The following is a 26,223-nucleotide window of genomic DNA, read 5'->3' on the forward strand; positions in this document are numbered from 1 at the left end:
CTTTCAGCTTTTGGCACAAATCTGCCTCCATACATGAACAATCCAATACTGTGTCCAAGACCAAAATCCAAACTTTTAATTCAGGCTTGAGCATCAGCAGTAACTGCATGAAACATCCAAATCCAACTTCCTCTTCTAATGCGCACAAACAATTGATCCACTTTTCCAAAGATTCATTCAGTCTTGAGCAATATGGCAAGAATGACATCAACAACAGCCACAGCAGTAAATTGCATCCAATATGCAGCAGTAATCAGCATCAACTGTGTCCAGGCAAGTATCAACTTCACAGTGTGAGTAAACTGAGTCCAACATACCACAGGTTGCGCTGTGCTCCATCATTTCTTTCTCATTTACTCACGGTCAGCATCCAAAGTGGCTGAGTGGTCCATTGTCTTACATGCACATCTCACGCAAAGCATCAGAAGCGTTGGATCTTAAGCCATTTCTGTTGACAATATATAGTGACTACAAACTTTGTCACTGAGAGGAGAGCACAGGGGTCTGTCTGACATGCTTAATCCAAAGACAATCCAGAGTCTTTGCTGCAGTTAAAGGGTGTTTATTGTATATAGTTGGACTTATCAGATGTTACATGTTACCTTATTAGTAAAACCCTTTGCGGTAAACTTTTAGGGGTAAACTTTTAGCGGTCAACAGAAAATATCGGCACCCTGCCTCCACCCTCACTCTCTTTACCAAGCAAACAGAAAAACACAGGTAGACACAGGTGATATTAATTAGACAATCACTCAGCTCCAGTCACACACACACCTCCAAACACACACACCCTAGTGACAGGAAATAGAATAACACATCCTTGCCTCTACACCAGGTTTTGTTTTTGTAAGATTAGTTCATGTAAATAAAGCACTATTCTGCACTTGGGTCATCACCTTATCCATGCCGTAGCCTTGAAATTACCATCAGTATAACAACAGTGTTATATCAGTAATTTAGTTTTAATGTACATTTCACAGCATATTAATCTCAACAAACAAAAAAACATCTTACCTCAGAGTCTGCAGTTGACAGTGTGGACTCTCTAGGAAACCACACAGCAGCTTCACTCCTGAATCTTGTAGATCATTGTCAGTCAGGTCCAGTTCTCTCAGATGGGAGGGGTTGGACTTCAGAGCTGAGGCCAGAGAATCACAGCTGACCTCTGACAACTTGCAGCTGCCCAGGCTGAGAAAAGAATAAGATGTAAGCTGAAGTCAACAGGATGCACAACCATTACAACACCTAATAAAAGCTATTGAACCATTATCCTGTAATTATGTATTAGTGCCTGATTTTACATATTTTGTACAAGTGAGAAACACTGCAAAGACATAAAATTTTTATTTATTTAAGCACAGAAGGAAATCAGATTTTAATCTGAAGATACTAAAATCTGTTCATCATCAGTATAATATCAGTGTCATGTCAGCAGTTAAGTTGCAACACAACTGTCACATTATATATTTTTCATTCTGATTTTATTATGTTAATAGTTTTTTATTGCTTTTATTGTTTTATCATTGTCATTGTACAGCACTTTGGTCAATGGCAAATGTTGTAAATGTAAATAAACTTGATCTTGAACTAACATCTGACCTTAGAGACATCAGATGACAGTGTGGATGCTCCAGGAAACCACACAGCTGTTTCACTCCTGAATCCCGAAGCTCGTTTTTTTTCAGGTCCAGTTCTGTCAGATGGGAGGGGCTGGACTTCAGAACTGAGGCCAGACAAGCGCAGCTGATCTCTGATAACCTGCAGTCACTTAGTCTAGCAAAGTCGAGTAAAGAATAAATGAGCTGAAGCTAATGAGATGTACAGTCATTGCAGAATCTTATTAGTTATTGAACTAAAATCCTGTAATTATGTATTAATGGCTGATTTATACATATTCAATCTTAGCAGGACATATCAAAAGGACATAAATTGTTGATTTAAATACAGAAAAGAAAACCAATTTTATCATTAAGATCCTCAGAGTGGATCAAAATCTAGTAGTACGAATGTTTTGTTAGCAGTTTTGTTAAATTTTTCTTTTTCTTTCTTCTTTCTTTTTATTTTCTTTCATGGCAAGGGTCAGTATGCAGTTTTTTGCATTTCCACAAGCAAAAATAGGGAAAGGTACCATAATATCTAACCCAAACCATCCCACCTGTTTGAGAATCCTTCTGCCGGGGTTTCAATCACTTCCTATGTGAATCAGTAATAAGAGCAAAGCAGCAATAGTGTCATGTTTAAATATATGGTGGGTTTTTTGTTTTTCAAAGCCAGAAAACAAGAAGGAATAACAAAAACTGCTGGATGTCCACCATTCTGGTCTGTCATTTCTGTGTCACATTCATCTTTATTATAATTCAAGAAAGGCATCACATCGCTAAGACATAACACTATTACGTAGCTTACGTATCTATCATTAGCCGGTCAACACGCCCCCTATTGGGTGAAGTTACAGTTGGCTGTGGATATGCAACAAAGATCAGGATTTACCAAACCAAACCACACCAAACCATCCCTTACCGACCCAGACCAGCTGGTGGAAATGGGGCTTAAAAATTGTGTCTGACCTCAGAGTCTTCAGATGACAATGTGGACGTTCCAGAAAACCACAAAGCTGCTTCGCTCCTGAATCCTGCAGTTCGTTCCTGCTAAGGTCCAGTTCTGTCAGACAGTTGGGGTTGGACTCCAGAGCTGAGACCAGAGAATCACAGCCGACCTCTGACAAATTGCAGCAATCCAAGCTGAATAAAGAATAAAAGTTGTAAACTGAAGTTGACAAGATGCAGGATGAATCTGTCAAACTAAACCTGAGAACAATAGTTTTCATCAGCATTAATGACATGCTGCTGCTGCTTCACTAATAATTTTGTGAGTTCAGCTTATACACAATTTATCATAAACCACTGTACAAATGAGTAGAATTTATCCATATCAACTCAGGATTTTTGAATGGGTGGATGTAATGAATTTAGCAGAAAATGTGATTAAATGGATCTATCACCTGTGTATCACCTCAACAATTCCTAATCCACTGGTGTCTCACTTGTTTTCTCACTCTTATATGCATTGACAAACACTCATGCACACAATCACCGTCACACTTACACAAGAGATTGTTTGGCTTTATTTTGTAGTTGCTAGCATAGTTGTACATAGTGTGGTAGAATTAAACTATAGTATTTGTTAACTAAAGTATCACCCATTAATATATTAATTGTACTTAACGGAAAAAATCTGTTCTATTTTGAATAAAAAGATGTTTGTGATCATTTTTATTTTATATTGTGATAACTGCTGTCTGCAATGCTAAGTGCTTGGATTCCAGCCTTTATTAACTATTCTATGTATCATCATGTATCATGGTCATATCTGTTCAAGGTTGACACGTAAACATACAGACCCTCAAATGATATTATTATTATTTATTTATTAGTTCTGTAAATTCCAAGTTTGCCCCATAATTTATCTTTTATATTAATAACTTTAATGAACATTTAGAATTTTATTAATGTCTAATAACTAAACAAAACCCCAACACTGATTTTTTTTTTTTTCTTTGAATGGTCGAGTAAAAAAGAAAACATGAACTAAATGCAATCAAACTAACTGAAATTGATCAAATAAATAGTTTTTATCATGATTATTAATTTATTATAGCGAAATCTTGTACTTTATTATTTTGTTGACAACATTATAGCGCCAACAGTTTTGGAATGAATGTCCACAGTATTGTTATTTTCTGCAAACCCAACATATATAGTGGTTGTTTGAGCCATTTCCATAAAGTGTAAAATAAAAAACAATGCTTTTGTGCTATAGTACTGAAGTTGCCAAGCAAACTTTTATTTTAACTGAAACCAACTCTTTCTGACTCTGCACAACTCAACTCTGGTCTCTGATTGTTTTATATTTGATAAAAAACGTGCTAAATGTCATGAGGCCTGAACAACGGAGCTGGATTTTCTCTTATCCAGGTAACTTTTGGTTTAACCCTGGGTTTTCTGTACCACGTAGCTGGTTCTCTTCTTACTGGGGTCAGTCACCATGGTCACTTATGCTGAATGGCTAACCTGCACTGCAGGTTAAGAGATCAGTGAGTATATAAGTACCACCTCCTGACCAATCAGTTTTCTTGGAAAATGTCTCACCCATTTTTTGAAGATCCCATCAATGCTGGTGCACAGATTGTGAGAGGAGGCTTATGGGAGAAAGAGCATTTTAGGGACCGATGCATCCTTTTGATGAAAAACTAAATCTTGTCACTGGGTGCTTTAAGAATGTTTTTGCACTTATTCTTGACTTGTTCCCAAGTCCGGTTAGCTCCACTAGGGTTGCATCTGGAATAATGAGGTCAAGAATAATGCTCACACATGGCAGAACTGCAGAGCCTGGCAGAGCGTAACTGTGGAGAGGGAGTGTAGCTCTGGATTAAGGAGTGAAGGTAGACAGTTTTGTAAGCCAGAAGCAGAATTTTGAATTTGATGCGTGCTGCAAGTGGAAGCCAGTGGAGAGCTAGTAGCAGCGGAGTGACATGAGCTCTTTGGGCTGGTTGAAGACCAGACGTGCTGCTGCGTTCTGGATCATCTGCAGAGGTTTAACTGAGCATGCAGGCAGGCCTGCCAGTAAGAAATTGCAGTAGTCAATGTGTGAGATGACCAGAGCCTGAACCAGGAGCTGTGCCGTGTGTTCTGTCAGGTAGGGTCTGATTCTTCTGATGTTGTAGAGAGCAAATTGGCAAGACCGGGCAACCAAAGCAACATGGACCTTAAAGGTCAGCTGGTTGTCTATCAAGATTCCTGGTAGAAGACGTAGGCACAAGTGTGACAGAGTCGAGCTGCACGCTTATCTGTGGTGGTAAGGAATGATTGGCTAGACAGACAATAAGCTCATTCTTGGAGAGATTTAGCTGAAGGTGGCGAGAATAGAATAGAATAGAAAATGTAATCCCTTGTTCTTTTATTCTATTTCAGATATTTCCTGAAAATGAACCTAAATTCATCCACATGTTGCTAACAGAGACAGACAGATGTATCTACAGCATACAGTACATGCCTAAAACATGCCCTCCACCTTGGCTGAGGTTAAAAATAAAAAGGAAAGTGAGGACGCTCTGCCCAAAATGTCTGCGCCGTAATAAAGTGAAACTGAGTGATCAGAATTTTGTTTATATTGTCCAGTTAATTAATACTGTATAATTTTACAAATTTACGCTTTAACAGAGTCGTAATTATCTGCCAGCATTCCTCCCTGGCTGTTGCTGCAGCAACAATGTTGTTTATGGCCTGGATGATGCACCCTTTTATGTGAGCGTGCGCTGATCAAGATGGGAAAACCCTGGTTTGAATTACCAAATTGATAATCAGCTTTTATGTATTAATCCTGAATGTCTGGGTAAGACAACCCAGGTAACAGAGCGACATCCAGTAACAGAGTGATATCCAGGGAATGTTAATCACGCTGCATCGTTAAGTCCTCAGGTCTCTGGGTTTTAGTTTAGGTTTTAGTAAGGCAAGGCAAGGCAAGGCAGTTTATTTGTATAGCACATTTCATGTACAGGACAATTCAAAGTGCTTTACATAAAACAAAGACATTACAGATATTTAGAATAGTAAAAGGCATCAACTCATAATCAACACATAATCACAATAAAATAATAAATTACATTAAAATGATTAAAAGCAAGTTAAAAAAGTTACCGTGCAGATTTCATGCATAGGCGCATGAGAAAAGAAAAGTTTTTAACCTGGATTTAAAAATGTCTACATTTGGGGAAAGTTTAATCTCCACTGGCAGTTTGTTCCATTTGTTTGCAGCATAACAGCTAAATGCTGCTTCTCCATGTTTAGTCTGGACTCTGGCCTGGACTAGTTGACCAGAGTCTTTGGATCTAAGAGCTCTGCTAGGTTTATATTCTCTGAACATATCACAGATGTATTCTGTGCCTAAACCATTCTGGGATTTGTAAATGATCAGAAGGGTTTTAAAATCTATTCTGTGACTGACTGGAAGCCAGTGTAAAGATTTCAAAACTGGTGTGATGTGTTCAGATCTCTTAGTCCTGGTTAAAACTCGAGCAGCAGCGTTCTGGATGAGCTGCAGATGTTTAATGCTCTTTTTAGGAAGTCCTGTTAAAAGACCATTACAGTAATCCAGTCTACTGGAGATGAATGCATGGATGAGTTTCTCCTGGTCTTTCTGGGAGACTAAACTTTTAATTCTGTTGATGTTTCTGAGCTGGTAAAAAGCTGTCTTAGTGACAGCTTTGATATGGCTGCTGAAAGTCAGATCTGAGTCTATCAACACTCCCAGGTTACGAACTTGGTTGGTAATTTTAAGAGCCCGAGTCTCCAGGTGTTTGCCAATGCTGACCCTCTTCTCTTTGCTACCAAACAGAATAATCTCAGTTTTGTCTTCATTTAATTGTAGGAAATTCTCCCTCATCCAGGTGTTTATTTGCTCCAGACACTGACACATTAAGTCTATTGGACTGCAGTCATCTGGTGACAGAGACACATAAAGTTGTGTATCATCTGCATAACTTTGATAACTAATGCTATAGTTTTGTAATATTTTACCCAAAGGGAGCATATACAAGTTGAACAGAAGAGGTCCAAGGACTGACCCCTGGGGGACTCCACAAGTCATGGCCACTCGCTCGGATTCATAGCTGCCGATCGTAACAAAATAACTCCGGCCTTCTAAATAGGACCTGAACCAGTTAAGAACCGCTCCAGAAAGTCCAACCCAGTTTTCCAGCCTGTGCAACAGGATTCTGTGATCTACAGTATCAAACGCAGCACTGAGATCCAACAGAACCAGGACTGATACTTGACCAGAATCGGTATTCAACCTAATGTCATTTAACACTTTGACCAGAGCTGTCTCAGTGCTGTGATGAGGTCGGAAGCCGGACTGAAATTTATCAAGATTTCCACTTTCATTTAAAAAGTCATGAAGCTGGTGAAATACAACTTTTTCAATAATCTTGGAAATAAAAGAGAGGTTAGAGACAGGTCTATAGTTGTTCATTATAGAGGCGTCTAGAGTTCTTTTCTTTAGGAGTGGCTTAATAGCAGCTATCTTTAGTGACTGGGGAAAAAATGCCTGATGCCAGTGAGCTGTTAACTATCAGTAGGAGATCACTTTCTACTGAGGTAAAAACTGTTTTTAAAAAGTCGGATGGTATCATGTCCAGAGTGCATGTTGTTGATTTCAAATGCCAAACTGTTTCTTGTAGGACTTTTAAATTCACCATTTTAAATTGTGACATGACATCAGAATTATTTCCGGGTTTTAGACACAGACTAATTTTTTTGTTTGACTGTGTGGAATTAATATTTTGCCTAATTGTTTTAATTTTTTGGCTAAAAAAGTTTGCAAATTGGTTGCATTTCTCAGTGGAAAGGAGCTCTGGGCTTATCTGTTTAGGAGGATTTGTAAGTTTTTCAATCATAGCAAACAGAGTGCGAGAATTGTTGACATTCCTGTTAATCATTTCAGATAAATGCAGCTCTCTGGCCTTGCACAGCTCATTGTTATAGTTACGCAGGCTTTGTTTGTACAGCTCATAGTAAATTTGAAGTTTATTTTTCCGCCATTTCTGCTCAGTTTTTCTGCATTCTCTTTTTAGGCTGGTAACCACAGTGGTGTTTCTCCATGGTGTTTTCTGTTTGCTCAAGTTGCTCTTGATTCTTATCGGTGCAACAGCATCCATTACATTCAAGATTTTCAGATTGAAATTATCCAGGAGTCTATCAACTGACTCTGCACTGGTTGTTGGTAACATCGCTATGGCCTCCACAAACTTAGCACTTGTTCTTTCATTAATGTACCTCTTCCTAACAGAGAAGCAGGTTGGTTGAACATTCTGAGTGATCAGTAAATCAAACAAAATACAAAAATGGTCAGACAAGGCCAAGTCAGTGACCGCAACAGAAGAAATATCAACACCCTTTGAAATAACCAGGTCCAGAATGTGACCTCGAATGTGGGTCGGTTGTTTAACATGTTGCCACAAACCAAACATGTCCAATATGGAACAAAATTCCTTGACATTACCATCCGTCATGTTATCTATGTGAATGTTAAAATCCCCAGTTAAGATGAAATGGTTAAAATCAGTAGAGATAACCAACAATAATTCAGAAAATTCATCAATAAAATTTACACAGTGTCCTGGACGTCTGTAGATGATTAAAAATAGGATTTTAGGAATGCCCCTTAAAATAAAACTAAGATATTCAAAAGAAGTAAAATCACCAAATGACATTTCTTTACACTGGAATGAATCTTTAAATAAGGCAGCTTCTCCTCCCCCTTTCCTCCTGTTTCGACATTTATTCATGTAACTAAAATGAGGGGGTGCTGTTTCATTAAGAACTGTAGCACTTGTGTCTTCTGTTAACCATGTTTCTGTCAGAAAAAGAAAATCTAAACTGTGAGAAATGATGAAGTCATTAACTAACAGTGACTTGTTGGACAGAGATCTAACATTTAGTACAGCTAGCTTTATGAAGTTTACACTGGTCTCTGTTGTATTCTGAGTTATACAAGGTACAGTTAACAGATTAGATCGATTCACCCCACAAGCTGACCGTGTTCGATTCCTTATTTTACTAACTAACACAGGAATCCTACTGGGTCCAGGCTTGATCTCAGAACAGCTGTCAGTAGTAGCAAAACTACAGCAAGGACCCTGAACGCATCATGGCATGTTATCTTTGTTGTGAATTCTGCTGCTCTGGGACCCTCCTCCCATGCCCTGCTCGGTCAGGACAGATGATCTAATAGGAGGATGAGGAGGGGGAGGAGGGGGAGCCCTGTATTTCTTGGTAGATGGTGGTCGCTGGGGTTCAGACCTGGATAGAGACATCCTTTTAAGACCTTGAGTGATGTGGAGAAGAGGGTCTGGTGAGGGGGGAGAGCTGGCAGTTGATCGCTTCTCTGCTGTGTCCTTCGCTCTTATCTGTACACTCATGTTTGGGTTTGCCGTCCCAACAGCATGACGCAAGTGTGCACCAAGTAATCTGCATCCAGTTAGATTTGGATGCACACCATCAGGTCTGAATCGCTCCTTACAGTTCCAAAAGATATTGAAGTTATCAATGAACTTTATCCCATGGGTGATACATGCGTTTGATAACCATGTGTTCAGGCCAAGAAGCCTACTGAAAAGTTCAATTCCTTTACCCGCTGTAGGAATGGGTCCTGAAATGTAAACATGGTGTGCTCCCAACTGACACAGTCTCTCCAACAGCAGAGAAAAGTCTTTTTTAAGGATCTCAGAGCCAATTTTCCTCCTCAGAATATCAAAAGACCCTGTGGACAATAATCTTCATACCATCTGGATGTGAAGACAGAATGGTCGGCAACATCTCTGTCAGTTCCCTGACTGATTTATCAAAAAGTGTTAAATTTTCTGTCTTTGCCATCCTCACATGCTGTTATGGAGTCCCCAATCAGAATTGTGTGTATTTGTTTTTGTGTGGAGGCGCTGATAGCTTCTCTAGTCCTCCTGTTTGTGGAGTTTTGGCCTCTCCTCCTGGTCTGGTTAGCCCTGGGCTGAGTTTTAGGGTTTTATGAGTCAACATATCATATTTATTATGCAGTGAGACTTCAGGTGGTGGAGTGAGTGCTGGAGCTTTAAATTTCCTGCTGGATTTACCTCTGCGGCGAACAACATCAGACCAGGTTCTTGCTGGGGTTGATGACTTTGGTCTGGCTCCAACAGTGTTCCAGAAGGAGAGATCAGTCTGATGGTCCGGTTTGGGATTTTCCTCAGTTATTCCAATGTCATTTGAACACATCCAGGGAAGTGTATCAGCCAGGTCTGTAGCAGGAGGCTCCACATTCGACATGCCTTCACGTATGAAGATTTGACTCAATCCATTTGACAACTCAGTAGCTTGTACAGAAGCTACTACAGAGTCAATAAATTCTTCATTCACACGAATGTCTTGCAGTGTTTCAATCCTCTTCTCCAGCTGTGTTATCCTCAAAGAAAGTTGCTCACACTCAGTGCAGCTCACTGATACTGCAGGGTTTGGAGACATCATTCCACTAGTTCTCCGATGGCAATCAACTAAATTTATCAAAAAATATATTCGTTCCAGTGATTTATAAGTGACCAGGAGTCCTTGTTCCTAAATTTCTTGCCGGTAAAGATAAGAAAAAAAAGAAAAAAAAGAAGAGAAATGCAAGCAGAAAGGAGAGCAAAGCCGGAAGCGTCCGCACGGCAGCAAAGCAGGAAGCTTTAGCGTCATTGCATAATTAAACAAAACTAAAATTAAGATGTTTCTAATAGTCGTGCTACAAAATATTAAAAAAAACCTTTAACACATTACTCACCAGATTTAGAAAATAAAGTAAAACCAGTTAAAATACAACCAACAGTTCTAACAGATCACAACGCTGTCAACATCAGAATAATTGTGAGGGTGAGGAAATATAACTGGAAACTAGACACTCTTACAGAATAAAGCATTTCAGAAAGAAAATTTAAAAATTAAAAACACTGGAAACAAGCAAAATTATTTAATAGTTTTAGAAAATAATGGATGTTTATGAAATTTCGAGTCTAAAATCTGGCTAACAAATTAATAAAAAGATCTGTAGACCAAAGAGAGAATCTCAAATAGTCACAAAAAATGATAGAACCATCAATTAAATTAAATTTGTCTGAAGAAGAAATTGAAAATCTGACAACAAGCTGAACTAGATAAGATTTATAAGGTAAAGGCCAAGGGTGCTTTTGTCAGATCCAGGATCAGATGACTAAAGTAAGATCAGAAAAGTTTATTTTTGTTTTTTTTTTACTTATAAAAAAGAAATCATGAACAGTTGTCTATGGGAAACTCATTAACTCCAAATAGAGGAAACAGCTTAGGGGCGCATTCTGTTTCTTCATGTCAAGCAGCAGGTGAACTACACACAAGTCACACAGCTCTTCCATGTGTCGGGTGAGCGGAGAGTGCACAGCGCAATTTGAGGTCTTATAATGTGTCACCACAAACAGTCAATTTTAGATTATTGTTATAAATTAAACCAAATGACCTTATACTAACTGAAACATATTATCGTGTGACTTCTGTAGATGGATATCAGGAAATTGTTTACCTGAAGCAGAAACAGGGAAGCAGCCAGGAGAGGTGAGAAAGGGGGAGGTCAAACCGCAGTGAAATCAATTTTAGGCTGGATATTCAAGATATTTGCGCTGGAGCTACCAGCGTCACGTTTAGGGACCATCAACAAATGAGAGGCTTTCTGCGAAATGGAAATTCTCATAAAGGACATAAAACAATATTTTCATACTTTAATACTTTCTTAAGAGAGAAAAAAAAAATCCCAAATCTTCTAAACCAAGCGACCCAGTAACTTCATACCAAAGCTGAATTGAAGCAGATGACCATCCAAACAAGATACAACTCCTCCTGGCTTTCTTAAAGCTGAGTCACAGTAAAATGATTGACCACTTTGTGGAATTGAAAAATAGGCAGTACGCTTTAATGCTCAAAAATTAAACAAACTGTTCAGATTGAGTTGAACTATCACCCTGAAAACCATGTAATAACCATAAATGTGGAATGTGTATGAGGAGAGTTCTGACTTGCCATCGTTTGTTATGGTATTTATGCTTTTGCTGCCATGTTTAAAGTGTTCATGTTTGTTAAATATGTTCTTACACTCATTAATATCTCAATTAGTATTTCCATAGGAATGTGGTAGTAGCACAGAGCAGTGTGTGTGTGTGTGTGTGTGTGTGTGTGTGTGTGTGTGTGTGTGTGTGTGTGTGTGTGTGTGTGTGTGTGTGTGCATGTGTATGGGAGACGGGAGATATGTGGTATGGGGTCTGTGCCTCAGTAGAGCTTTATGCCTAGCAATGCCCCTGCTACTTTGTGTTTGTCACCAAGTGTGAAAATAAATGTATGTCTGCTAAGTGTGATCCAGTATGAGCTAATGCTAATGTAATGCTTTACCTAAATCTGTTTTAAATTGTAATGTCACACAATCGTTAGCAGAATCTTTTCCTCTCAAAAACCCACAAATTCCTGAACGTTTGGAACCCCTTTAAAATCATTGAGAGATTGATAAGCCCAATCCATTCAAAGTTCCAAATACATATGCTATGAAATAATAACAAAAGTAATAATAATAAACCCTGACAGAAAAGGCAGCTAAACTTTCCTCTTCCACATCGAGGTCAGGAGGTGGAGGAAAGATGATTTGCATTTGACTTGTACATGGAAGTTGGACTTTTTTAGTTCCCAGTTGAAAATACAACGCTAACGCCCCTTGAAGTTTTATATCTGACTCAGAAAGTCGGGGCAAACTTACCAACCCCGACTTCACCCAGTAAAGATGGCTGCCCAACAAATCCATGGTTTGTGCCTGCATAAACTTTATCTACACTAAACAAAAACAAGTTGCACATGTGAGAAACTATGTTAAAACAATTGCTCTCTTTCTGTTACAGTAAAACACATTCACAGTTTTTCTTGTGTTAAGTCAAGATTTAACTTCAATGTCTTTGATATTCTTTTGCGAAAATTTCCACATACTGGTTTAGTAAACTTCTATAAAGAAACAACGCAAGCCACACAAAGCTTCCTAGTGGCATAGATATTGGTTTGGCAAATTTTCCAATTTCCGTCATAGTTGATCCCAATTGGCATGGGTGGATTCCCAAAAATTACACCCATAAAAGGTCAAGACTTACAGACCATGTGCAGACACAGACAGTGGTGAGACTAATGGAAAAAATAACAAACATAATGCCAAAGGATGAATGAAAACAAAAATTAATAAATTCATTTTATAGTGAGAACATGCTTATAACCACACAGTGAGATTATAATCATATAAAAACACCTTTATGTACAAACTGGTCATTGAAGAACTTGGACAGACTGGTTCCATGAGCATGTTAGGATCACATCCTTGTGATGTAGCGGCTAGAATAAATTTTCATTACATGACTTTCTGTACCTTCTATAACTTGTAAAGCAAAATGCCACCTGACGGAGTAAGTGGTGTATCTAATGAAATGAAACCTCAGGATGAGACTAGTCAGTCAGTGATATTAACCAGGCGACCACGGCATAACCTTCCTGATAAAACTACTATGATGAAGACCAAGAATGGAATTATATCCCTTTTTACTGTAATTTGTTCTTGAATGAATGGCTGATAAATACTTTGTTTTTACCCTAAGGGAAACTAGAATGTTAGAATGTTGAGCGCAGTATTGCATCTCCCTTGCATTCTTTTTAAGTGTATGTGATGTGTTGCCGTCCAAATATATTGGTAATCAATTATTTCATATGTGCACTACAAAGACCAAATAAGCTAATCAATCTCAGCTGTAACCATATGTTGTACATGGTAAAATAAAAAAAACAAACTGTAAAGTCTGCAGTTATGACAGATACTGATAACTTATTCATTTGAAAGACAGATTTAGTGAGCTGAAGTAGGATATGTCAAACATGCTCTATGAAGAAAATGTAACGTGCATACTTCACAAGTTCATATTTTTTATACATGTCCTTGCAGACTCTCTGGCTGTGGACTCTCAGAACTTCACTGTGAAGTCGTTGCTTCGGCTTTGAAGTCCAACCCCTCCCATCTGAGAGAGCTGGAGCTGAGTCACAATGAGCTACAGGATTCAGGAGTGGAGCTTCTTTCGGCTGGACTGGAGAGTCCAAACTGTAAACTGGAGTCTCTCAGGTCATTACATTGATGTTTTCTTTGTGTGTGTGTGTGTGTTTCTCTTTTGTTATTATCTTTTTTAAGCTTTCCTTTTTTATCTCGTTTTGTGTATGGATAACATTTAAAGTCAACATTCTAACCTGAGACTTCCTCAGTCTTAGTTTTACAGATTGGGGGTCTGTTACAGAAAGCAGGTTATGTTGAAACTCTGCGTATAATAACACCAAGTTTAGAAAAATTCAAGGTTTTCCATTTCAGATAGAGGCAAGTCTTCTTGAGTCTGTTACCATGGCGACTAATCATGTGATGTAAAGCACCTTCCTGGTAGGTTTACTAAAAGAAACTCTGAGTTTCTACCTGCCTTCTACCACCTAACATGGGTTGGCCATTCCAGTGGAATCTCATAGGGCTGGATGTTCAAAAAACTGAATCCGGATAATAGCTATCCGGATTTGAGAATGCCATTTTTCAGGATGGCGGATCACGTAATCAATCTTACTCTTCCACCGGTTGTTCAAAGCAACATTGGATTGGATCACCCTGATCCAGAATCCCGTTTTTCAGGACCAACTTCTGGCTTTCTGTCAGTATGAGGGATGTAACTGTTAGACATTATTTCTGACTGGTTCTTTTCTGACTATGCAGTGCTGACTGACAGGAAGATTGAGTATTGTATGTGTGTTTGTTATAGAATTTGTTTGGGAGTTTATTTCCATGGTGACAATTTTCTTTCTTTACTACACTGAAAGGCTTAGCAGGTAGCCTATGCCTATTTTAACAAATTTTTCACTGTAACGGTTAAACAAATCAGATGCGAAATACAAATATAGGCATACACACCGAATAAAAAGTTCTATTATTTGATCAGCTGTTAGGTTTTACCGCAGTTTCTTCCTGAAATCCGCCTTGTAGTCCTGCCCTCTGTTGGGATCAGGGTAAACCTGTTTTTTTTTTGGATCAAAGTTGTCTGGATCCTACTCAAACGTTTTGAACAACCCAAACTGAGGGTTTTATTAGGATAACAACCAGGATTGGATTACGTGATCCAAGCCAATTTCAGAATCCGGATTTCCCTTTTGAACAACCCATTTTCAAGGTTTGATCCTATCTGATAACCGAAATCCATTTGATTTACATTTGAAGAGCCGACCCATAGATTTAGAAGCAGAATTAAAACATAATGCTTTACATCAGGAGGGGATTTTCAGAAAGCTGCGTTCTCTTTTCCTGATCAATATTTCATCAAATGATACCATTTTGTGATATTTGGGACCTTTCTTTATAACGCTGGTAGCGCAGAACATGTTGGAAAAACAATAGTGTGTCAAGCCATGAGGAAAGTCCTCACACATGTCTGAAATCCTATTTTAATAAATGAATGCAGCATAGGGATCGACTGATAGTTACACATTACAAAAAGACCTCTGTCAGCTGGATCCATGTCTCCTCACAATCCTCTTCCTCCTATATTTTAAATAATTTTAAACTGTTATATGTGGCAAAATCTGTCCGTGTTGTCTTGTGAGAGGACATATATATTGTGTTAAAACATTAAATTACTAGATGTAGAAACAGCCGCTAAGTATTTACTTTGTATATCAGCCAGGGTGAAAAAGAAATTAATGGTGTACGGTCATGGTCTAGAACAATTAGCATTACTTTTCTTTGTATGCCATGTACACTTGTATGAGAACCAGTTGCCCCAATGGGGTGAAATCTGGTGCATATTTTGTCAGCAGTTGCCATGGTGATACCATGCTCCGTTGATAATGGCTTTTTTCTTGTGCTTTCTAACTCTGGGTAATGATTGATTTGAACCAACTCAAAACAGTGTTAAAAAAAAAGTTGCTCCACAGTGAGGTAAGCCAGAGTTATCCTAAGTCTGTAAGGGATAACTAAAGAGTATTTCTGCTAAAAGGCAGAAGGACAGTAATTTAAATGGAATTTTGTTCTCTGTAGTTTGTAACTTAAATAGACTTCTACTTGGTTTGATTCATTCATACTGTTGAAACTTTGTATTAGTAACAGACATACTCATGAAGTTATTTCCTGCATTTTTATTGTTACGAAGAAGCAAAATCAAAATTGAAGGACTGTAAGATTCCTAAGTTATTAATGAACCCAACATTTTACATATGAAGATACACACACACACACACACACAAAAACAACAGATTTTTACGTTTAGATATATATATAGTCGACACAAATCCAGCATATAAATGGATGAATTCCAAGGGCAGCTAGTGGGGTGGCCTAGAGGGGAGCCAAGTATAAGTGTTTGTGCAGCAGTGATTAAATGTTGCTTAACTTTTTTACATCAGATGAACAGTTTAGTTGCTTCTAATACCTTGAATTCGGGGTTGTGGGGAAGCTGAAGTCTATCCCAGCTAAAAGCAGGAGAGAATCAAGATACACCCTGGACAGGTCGCCAGTCCATCGCAGAACTTAGTTGTATAATTCAATTATTTTTTTCACTAAAACCTTGATGTTTTTCTTCTTTCTCATTAAATCTGCTACCCTTTTCTCAGTCTGTGCCACTGTGACAGTCTCATCATGTCAGAGAAAAGCTCATTGATGAGGATAAAGAAATGTTGAGCAGCAATTTAAAACCTTAATGCATTTTCTAAACATGTTTTATTCTTTATTTAGATTGATAGGGTGCAGTTTGTCAAAGATAAGTTGTGCTTCTTTGAGCTCAGCTTTAAAGTCTAATCCCTCCCACCTGAAACACCTGGACCTGAGTTACAACAGCCCAGAGGATTCATGGGTGAAGCAGCTGTGTGGTTATTTGGAGTGTCCAGACTGTATACTGGAGACTTTGGGGTCAGTTATTGAAATCTTCAGTTTGTTGCAACAACAAGCAAATATTATAACAAACTAAGCAAAACCATATATGGTGTTAGCTGTTGAAATAAATTAATATTTGTGATTTCTGTAAAAAAATCTGTAGCAGAATATTCCAATATATAGCATCTTATGTGAAAACATGACTTGGGTTTAAGATCATTTCAACAGAATTTACAAATATTTTCTGATTGGTTATATTGAGAGTAAGAACACATCAATTGAAGCATATGAAGACTTGTTTTGTTCTTTTTTCAGATTGTGCCATTGCAGGTTGTCAAGGATCAGTTGTGCTTCTCTTAGCACAGTTCTGAAGTCCAACCCCTCCCATCTGAGACATCTGAACCTGAGTAGAAACTACCTACAGGATTCAGGGATGAAGGAGCTATGCGGTTTGTTGGAGAGTCCAGACTGTAGACTGGAGTCCCTGAGGTCAGACACCATGTTTTAGTTTTTTAATATAATCAACATTTTATGAAAGTTGTATTAAAACTCATGACCAGTGCTGGGTAGTAACACGTTACTAGTAAATGTAACACAACTACTTTAGTCAGTTACTAATACTCTCATGCATTACTATTTAAATAAAGTTACTACTGTTGCTCTGTGTTGCATTACTCCGTCAATAGTTCAATTAATAAATTTCGGCCAGCAGCTTAAGCATCTTCCTGTGTACAGCGGTGATGCAGCACAACATGGGCAGTGTTACAAAGACCGCTTGTCAGGCTTGTTTTTCTGTGAAGATGTGTTTGAGTTTGTTTTATATTTTGTACAAGACTGTACATTATAAGGATATTAACAGGAGAATTTTAACTTTTAACAATAATGCATGATTTTGGTGTAAGTAGTCAACAAAGTAACAGTTACTTTTTAAATTGAAGTAACTAGTAACATTAACTAGTTACTTTTTTCAGTAACTAGTGCAGCACTGTTCAAGACTGATCATGGTGCTATTAAGCTACAGATTTAAGACATAACAAGGGAAATCATACTAGATATTTCCCTCTGAAAATTTTTGACAATTATTTAGAAATTATAGTGTAAATAAAAAATAAGTCATGAATATAATAAATGCCATCACTGCTCTTATTCTAGATTACATAAAAAAATAGGAATAATTGATTCTTCCCAACAATTTTACTGATCGTTTTGATGTTAGTGGTCTATTAAGTTTTTGGCTAGATTAAATATCCTTTTCTATGGAAGCGTAGGGCTGTCACCCAAATAAAAATACTGGGACCTTGGGCCTCATTTATAAAACTGTGCGTAGCAAAGCAAACTACAGGTGGTGTACAAGGGAAATGCAACACAAAAACTTTCAGATTTATAAAAGCGTGTGCATGCACATTCCACACCTGTTTCAGTTGATAAATCAGGATCAACCCTAAAGTGGGTGCACTGGGTGCACCCTTATGGTGGCTATAAAAGGTCAAGTCAGTGCCTGTAATAAATATTCATCATATCATTTCCATGATGACTCTGGAGGAAAAAAGAGGGGAAAAGCAGGTTTTATCCGAATGTGAGACAGAGATCCTGATGGACCATGTTGAAAAATGTAAAAATGTTTAATTGGTGGGCACGGCGTGGGCATTACTGGTGTCAGAAAAGCAGAATAGTGGCAGCAGGTGGCAGATGCTGTCAAAGCCATGTCAGAAGGCAAGACACGCCTGAATGTTGCGGCTGGATATTTCAGTTGGTAGGGCGTCCGTCTGACATGTGGAAGACCAAAGTTTGAATACCACAGGGGTGAATCTCTTTGGAGAAAAGCATTTCCTAAATGACAGTACTGATGCTGATAATTTAGTCATTTGTTTTAATTTATAAAATAAATATGTACACTTACATCTGAGATTGGTAGCAGTTTATTTAGTGTTAAATAATATTTACATTCAGAGGAGGTCCTGCAGGTGAAGAGGGACACAATCACCGTTATTAACGAGGTGGCCAAGGAGTTGTGGAAAATAAAGACCGTCTGGACAGAAATTGGGACAATAAATGAAGCATTGTGTAAAAATAAATAAAAGTAAATCCACCTCTTGTGTGTTTCATTAGAACTGCATCACTTCTAGACCTCCAGCCTCCAGTCTCCAGACAGGACTACGTTTTTGTGTCAATAACTCAGTTTGCACTCTCAGATCACTGGTATCTAAAGATTTTAATTAGTTATGATATTGGAGGGAATTTTGACATTTTCAAAACAGTCTGTGACAGTCAAGGTATCAAGGATGAAGAGATTTTGCTCAAATTGACAAATCTTGCTGTTGACTCTACTGTGTAAAAGAAAAAAGACAACCCTGGGATTATCCTATTTTACAAAGAAATAACATGGTGAATTTCCTCATTTGATGGCAGGCCTCAAGGCTGATCCAGATAAATCCAGGACCTATGTTTGGACAAATTCATGCTGGTGTGTAAAGTATGGGAAAGTCAGACACAACTAAAATGATCAGTTCCTCCATGTTAAAAGTGTTTGCAGACTGCGCTGTATAGCCTGCTCTCAGCTCATTGGTCAGTCATTGAAGCCCCTCGCTGGTTGGTTGCAGTGCTGGTTTTTAACTTGTGTCGCGTCACAAGCCCCCATGTGCATGTCTGTCTGAATGAGCGCAACAAATCGCATGCACGACTGTTGCCTGTCACTTGGCTGGAGGAGGACAGCGTTTTTCACCTCATTGTGTTAGTTCCGTAAGAAATTAATAGAGAACGAGTGACGTCACCTCCCGTGTGTCAAGCCAGTTAATCCTTGACAAACCACCCAAAATGTTTCTGCTTGACAAGAATAATCTCCATAAAATGTATTTTTCTCTAATATTATAGGTTGCTGCATACAGAATTAAAAAAAAAACAAAAAAAAACAAATCACTAAATAAATAAATTTAACTACTGGTTGCTTGTTCAACCATCATTTACAATGTATAATCAACTTTAACAAAAATGCACCTGCTTGTCATCTAATGCTGAGGTGTGTTGATGTGCATAATGTGCTGCAGCATAGCTGGTTTGTGACCAGAGCTAATAGAAATTGTGACTGAAACCAAAAGAAAGGAGTAGATCAATGAAATTTGCCACAGAACTGGATAAAAACATTGTTGTATTGTAATCTTCATCTGGTTTCATGAATAAATGTGTCACATAGGATTATGTTTAAATACAAAATTCTTCACTTTTAAAAAAACCCACGAGTCTTGTTTCAAGTTACAAACAAATTTGTAGCAAATTGAGCTACTGATTCAATACGCATGTTTATATGCTTATATGAAAAAAAGAAAGCAAAATAACACATGGACCATTCACAGTCCTTATCTTGGGTCCTTTTTCTAATAATGTTCTTTGTAATTTTACAATGTTTTATAAAACACAAAACTTATTATGCTGAATATCTTCCCTTCACCTGTTGTCTCGCTTCCCTCCATGTTTGCTGTGGCTGTACCACCTGACTCCCGTATGTTTAAAGCTCCAATAGTCATGATGATCACAGCACTTCAAAAACACAGAGGAGATAAACTATGTAATCTATGAAACCATGGGTTTTAGTGATGCACACAAGCTAAGGAAGATATATGCACATTTAGCCGGCAGCTGTATCCGATGCACACTGAAGCTACCAGACCACTGATTCGAACCTGTGAACGTCTCCATCCCTAAGGAGCACTAGTTTTAGTTTACTTCTATGAGTCATATTCATCTGTATTAGCAAACAAACTTGTTACTTGTCTGAAGTTAATCTCCCTAAAACTTTACACTTTGAACATTTTTCATCTCTGACCAGATTATGTAGCTCTCTTTGATTTCAAGCAAGGAAGTTGTCTACTAACATTAAATAATCCATTTTGTACAGAATGACCTACTGCACATTATCAGAAAGGAGCTGTGATTTTCTGGGTGCAGCTCTGAAGTCCAATCCCTCCAATCTGAAACACCTGGACCTTTGTGGAAACTATAGTCGGGGCTTAGGCAGGCTTAAAAAACTGTGTGGTTTTCTTGCAAGTCCTCAGTGTCAGCTTGAGACTCTGAGGTCAGTTCATTGCCTGTCATTATTAATTTAATTTCAGTTTAATTCAGCTTTATTTGTAAGGTGCTAATTCACAGCAAAGTAATCTAAAGGCAGAAAAAAGAAAGACATGCAGATTACATTGTTCAAATGCACATGTCACTATTGTCCTGATCCTTCTCTGAAGGGTTTAAATGTGGTCAGCTCCATGTTACTACTCTATGTTTACATTAATGCGTGTGAGGCTATTTTTCTGACATTTTTATGTCTATGATTTTAATATAATATTTTATTCTGTACTCAGCTTGTGGGCCTGCAAGTTGTCAGCGCTCAGCTGTGCTTCTCTGGTATCAGCTTTGTGGTCTAACCCCTTCCATCTTAGAGATCTTAACCTGGCGGGAAATAAGTTACGGGATTCAAATGCACAAATGTTGTGTGCTTTTGTGAAGAGTCCTTACTATCGACTGGAGATTCTGAGGTGGGTAACATTTCACAATGCCAAGTACTTATGCTGCCATGAACTAAATTCACTGTAAATTATAACAATACCTAGATTTTTTTTTTGTTTGTTTGTTTTTTTTGTTTGTTTTTTTTTTTTATTATTATTATTAAGCCTGTCCCATTTATTACATAGTTGTAGGATGGTTATTTAAGATGATCATGATCAGTTTTGAACAATCATCCTCATGCTCCTGTATTAGACAAGCTGTGCAACACAAAAATTGATTCATTGCTTCTAATTTCTTAAGTAAAGCTCATTGACAAAAACAAACAAATGATTGTTTTCTCATCTCAGTTCTGAATTTATGGAGGTATTTATTCATACAGGCTCAGCACCAGGACAGTTAAAGCTTCCAGTGACAAAACTGGTGAGTACTATAATTGTGCCTTTTATCTATTGAACTATTGTCAGTAACATCTGATCTGACAGGATTGTGCTGATTCCATAACAGATCCATATTTGTTAGAATTGAAAATACCTTTTAGTGCTGTTACTTGACACAAGGTTAGAGAAATTACGACATGTTAGATTAAGATAAAGGTGGTAAAAAAGTTACCTTTTCCAAAATAATCATTTACCTTGTCGGAAAACATCAGGGAGAATTTATTATTAGGACTTTGATACTATTTAAATGGAAATTCACCTGTTTATTTATTTAATAAAAATCTGTACACACATTCAAAATCAATCATTCAAGACTTTATTAACACTTTTCTGACAAATATAATTCAAAGAGCTTAAAATAAGCAACGCAAACAACACATATGTAGAAACAAAACAAGTTAAAACAGAAATAGGAGCATAACCGCATACATGAAATAGAAGCAGGCAAAGCAAAAAAAGGATGAATTAACAGAATATAAAATTAAATCACAAAAAAGAATAGGTAAATGTCACAGAAAAATTTTTAGAGGTGATTTGAGAGGTCAGAGTTTCAGCTCGTTGGGTGCCTATTCCAAAAGGAGCTATCTGTGAAGCCATTGTTTTTATTTATTTATTTATTTCATTTATTTATTTTTGCAAATAAACAAACTAAACAAAAATAGTTTTCTTTAGTTTGACACTCTAATGGCAAAGTTATTCCCCATAGTAAAGAATCCTTTAAAATATTCCTGGATCCAGGTGGTGATCTGAATCACCCTCAAAATATAATCGCATGGTCCTTATTCCATTTCTGAGATTCTCTGAAAATTTAATCAAAATCTGTCAATAACTTTTTGAGTTTTGTTGCTAACAGACAGACGGACAAACCAACGCTGCCATCAACTACAGCATATAGGGGGAAAGGGAAATAAAATATATATATATATATATATAGTGAATAGAATAGAGAAAAGAATATGGAAAAATAAATTAATAAAATTATTAAAATATGTGAAAACAAATTAATGAAAACATTTTTTATTTATGTCATGATCTGTGTTTTTGCCTTAGTTTTATGTTCCCATGGGTTTGTTGTTTCCTGTTTTGTTCTTTCCTCTTGTGTATTGTTTTTTGTTTTGCTTCCTGTTCTTTAGTACATCTGGTTTGATTTGCTCATCCGCTTCACCTGCTCCTTGTTAGTTGTCCTAAATTTATATACCTCTTTGTTTTTGTTACTTTATCTGATCATCCATGTGAATTCTTTCGTGATGCTTCCTTAAAAGCGTTTGTACCCTGCTTCTCGGCTGCTAATTGCTGGGATAGGCTGCAGCTTTCCTGGGACCCTGAATTGGACTTAGTGGTATAGAAAATGGATGGATTCATTCCCAGGAGGAAATTGACAGGAACAGATTTGACCATGATCAAGTCCTGTTATGTGATTGAAGTTGTGACCTCTGCTATGATACACTGACACTGATTGCCTGAGTTTTCTACATGGTTCTAGACTTATATTTATGTAAGTTTCATATGTGATGAACTGTGATTGTTTTATAAAGTATTTTGTGTTTGGAAACCAACTGTTTGACCAAAACATGTTAAAATATTTGGTATGAAGAGTAATATTTGTGTTTCACTTCTGGAAAATAGCATTGGTTTAATCAGGCCGAGAACAGTTGGTGTGCCTGTTTAAATCATCACGCTTAATTACCCTACATGTTTCCATGTGTGTCATACAGTTTCTGCACAGGTTGTTTGTCGGGCACTTTTTGGCTATGAGGCTAAGAAAGACGATGAAGTCTCATTTATTAAGGATGACATCATCCTCATCAACTCTCAGCCCCTTAGTGACGGTTGGATGACCGGGACTGTGCAGAGAACCGGCAAATCTGGCTTCCTGCCATCAAACTACGTTAAATGTAAGTAGTGTCATGCTGTCTGAACCAGAGTTGTGAAGCTCTCACTATGGAATCAGGTCACATGTTCTAGCAAAAGTAGCATCACGCAGTCAAATCTCTCACTAAAACAAGCAGTTTAATTTAGTTTACTTTGTTTGCTTTATTTTTGACTGCACAAAACTTTTGTTTGAAAAATACATGCAGAATTCTGTTCTGCAAGGGGAGCACAGATGAAAAGATAAAGTATAATTGAGCCTACGGTACCACGTTTCGACAAGGTAGTGCTTTTTGGCAAAACACCAGACCAAATAAAACATTTTTCTTGTTGTTGAGGCCTCAAGATCAAAGGTCTTACTACTCCCGATTATACAACACACTTAAATTATTACCTTTTTAAGTGTCAGTAAATGTGGACTCCTAACATATTCTAATCATACACATATAAATATCCAGGGAAACTGTGCAACTGACGACAATTTCTGTCTCTTTTTTTTTCTTCTTTGTTTATATATTCGTACACATTTCCTCCCTAAAATTTCTAATAAAGTGAAGTCAGACTGTTTGAGATGGGCAAACTTAAATAAGCTCCTTTAACTGAGAAAGTAATCTCCTTTCTCCTGTATATACAGGATATAATAGATTACACTAGCTGAGCTCATAGCAGCATGGTGACCCAAAAGGCTTCTGAAAGTCATAATTTTCTACCAACTTCATCTATAATGGGAATCCTTGTACTCTTTCTACTTATTTAAAATAACATTTTCTTCCTTACTGCCACTTTTGGCTACAATCATGAGTAGCTACCTAGCTAGCTTTTCTCTGTCATTTAGGGCAGATTTCCAGATAAAACCTCCACTGAAAAGCATCATGGTAGCTCGTGATTGGTGGAAAAGATATGATCAATTACTACAGCTGGCATTTTCAGTGGATCTCTTTTCAAATCATCGTAGCCTGCTCGCTGCGATTCTCCCAAGAGCCCATCAGTTACAGAGATTTAAGGGGTTTATTTTTTATGAAACATTGATTTAGTTTGAATTAGTGATGTACATAAGAATATTTCAAATGAAAATATTTAATAAATAGCTTTTATAACACATTAGACCCGCTCAGATGGTTCACCTCTGGTGCTGAGTAACAGTGAAAGTGATTTTGGTGTTTCCCACAGGAAAGAGATTAAAACTGCTTTATCAAGCTGAGACAGGAGAGGTTTATTATTAGCCACTCTCAATCACCCTACGTTTCCATGTCTGTCACACAGTTTCTGTACTGCCTGTTTACCAGGCACTGTATGACTTTGAGGCTCGGGAAGAAGATGAAGTCTCTTTCACTAAGGATGACATCATCATCAACTCTAAGCTCATCAGTGACGGTTGGATGACCGGAACTGTGCAGAGAACCGGCAAATCCGGCTTCCTGCCATCAAACTATGTTGAACGTAAGTAGAGCCAGAACCAAAGTTGTGAAGCTCAGCTTAAAAACGTCACAGATATCCAGCCACCATAAAAGCATCATGGTAGCTTGTGATTGGAGGAAAATATAAAATCAGTTTTTTATTGAGGTTTATTTTATCATAAACATTTATTTAGTTAGAATTAGTCATGCACATAAGAATATTAGAAATGAAAATATTTAAGAAATAGCTTTTACATTTCATTAGGCCCTCTCAGAGGACCAAAGAGCCCTGATGGTTCACCTCTGGAGCTGAGTAAATATGTAGAGAGATCATTTACCTGTTCTAAAGGTGGCACACACACTCACACACCCCCAACAAAGATGACAATTTAATACCAGAGTGTCTAAGAGGAAAGTCGTTCTGACTCAGATCTGATGAAGAGAGTTCTGGTGAACTGGTTTGTCTTCTCCCATCAGGTGTCTCTGGTGTCAAACTGGATTCAAACACAGAGTCTGGTTCTTCCGAGGATAAAATGGAGACGATGAAGGTGAGAAAAATAATTATCTGACCTTCCACACAAATTTAGAGCTCAGCACTCAGCAGGTCATATAAAGATTTTAACGTCTGCGGCTGCTGATGCTTGTTCAGAGGGACAAACATCAATGCTGTGGGTATAAAAACTGGTTTATAGATTTTGAGATTTTGAGTTTTCTGCAGTGCAGACAGGTGAGTTTTATCTTAACCTTGATCTCATACCGCACCACAGCTTTTTATTCTTTATTTCTGTCACAGAAATGTGTGATTTTCTTTTCTTTTCAACATAATTTCTCTGAATTGAAGCTTTGTCGTCATAAACTGTAAAATTCATGATCTGCACAAAATGCTTCAGTTATGTTCAGACTGTAAGAATATTTTTCTGAACAGAAATTGGTTCATTTTTCATAAAACATGTTTCTTTTTGTTGTGGTTCCTGCTCTGTGTGTGGCAATGGTGGGCGTGTCTATTTCCCTGGTAACTGGATCTTTACCTGCACCTTATTCTGCAATCAAGCAGCAAATATTTAAGACCAGCTCAGCCTTCCAGTCATCACCAGATTGTTGATTACCCAGTGGTAACAGCGTTCAACCTTTTCTGATATTTTGCCCGTTTTTGTCTTTTTGCCTGTTTAACTTGCCTTTTGTGTTTGCCCGATCAGAGATCCCGATCTGCCTATTTTCCTGCCTGCCCTCCCGCCCACTGGCCTGTCTGTCAACCCTCCTCATCCTGAGATTCATTCAATTGTGGAAACCAATAAACCTTCACTTATTTCTAGATCTGTGGGTCTGCATTTGGATCCTGGTTCTCACCTGATACACGTAACCGAACAAACTGGCAAACAATGGATCCAGAGGACGCTAACCCGGAAACCGTCTCTGACAGGGCCGGGCTGGGACCCAAAGTCAGACCAGGAGTCATACACTCACTCAGGCCACCCCAACACATATACTGCATGCATATGCTCACACTTGTGCAAGTGTACATACACACA

The 26,223-nt window shown here is 37.8% G+C and overlaps 2 protein-coding genes and 1 long non-coding RNA gene across 47 annotated transcripts in view; 2 read left to right on the forward strand and 1 right to left on the reverse strand.

The window, feature by feature from the left end:
- The window catches only part of LOC121628724 (NACHT, LRR and PYD domains-containing protein 12-like), a 2,607,341-nt gene that overhangs the window by 2,006,394 nt on the left and 574,724 nt on the right, over window positions 1-26,223 (reverse strand). The gene's annotated exons all lie outside the window — the stretch shown is intronic.
- LOC121628726 (NACHT, LRR and PYD domains-containing protein 14-like) overlaps window positions 1-26,223 on the forward strand; it is an 829,387-nt gene that overhangs the window by 639,739 nt on the left and 163,425 nt on the right. The window lies entirely within an intron of this gene.
- On the forward strand, window positions 563-17,424 carry LOC121628777. Its single transcript, XR_006008253.1, has 3 exons — window positions 563-835; window positions 10,366-10,373; window positions 17,412-17,424. It is a non-coding gene; the product is annotated as an uncharacterized LOC121628777 (long non-coding RNA).

The sequence above is a fragment of the Melanotaenia boesemani genome, chromosome 18 (genome assembly GCF_017639745.1).
Source record: "Melanotaenia boesemani isolate fMelBoe1 chromosome 18, fMelBoe1.pri, whole genome shotgun sequence".
Taxonomy (NCBI): Eukaryota; Metazoa; Chordata; class Actinopteri; order Atheriniformes; family Melanotaeniidae; genus Melanotaenia; species Melanotaenia boesemani.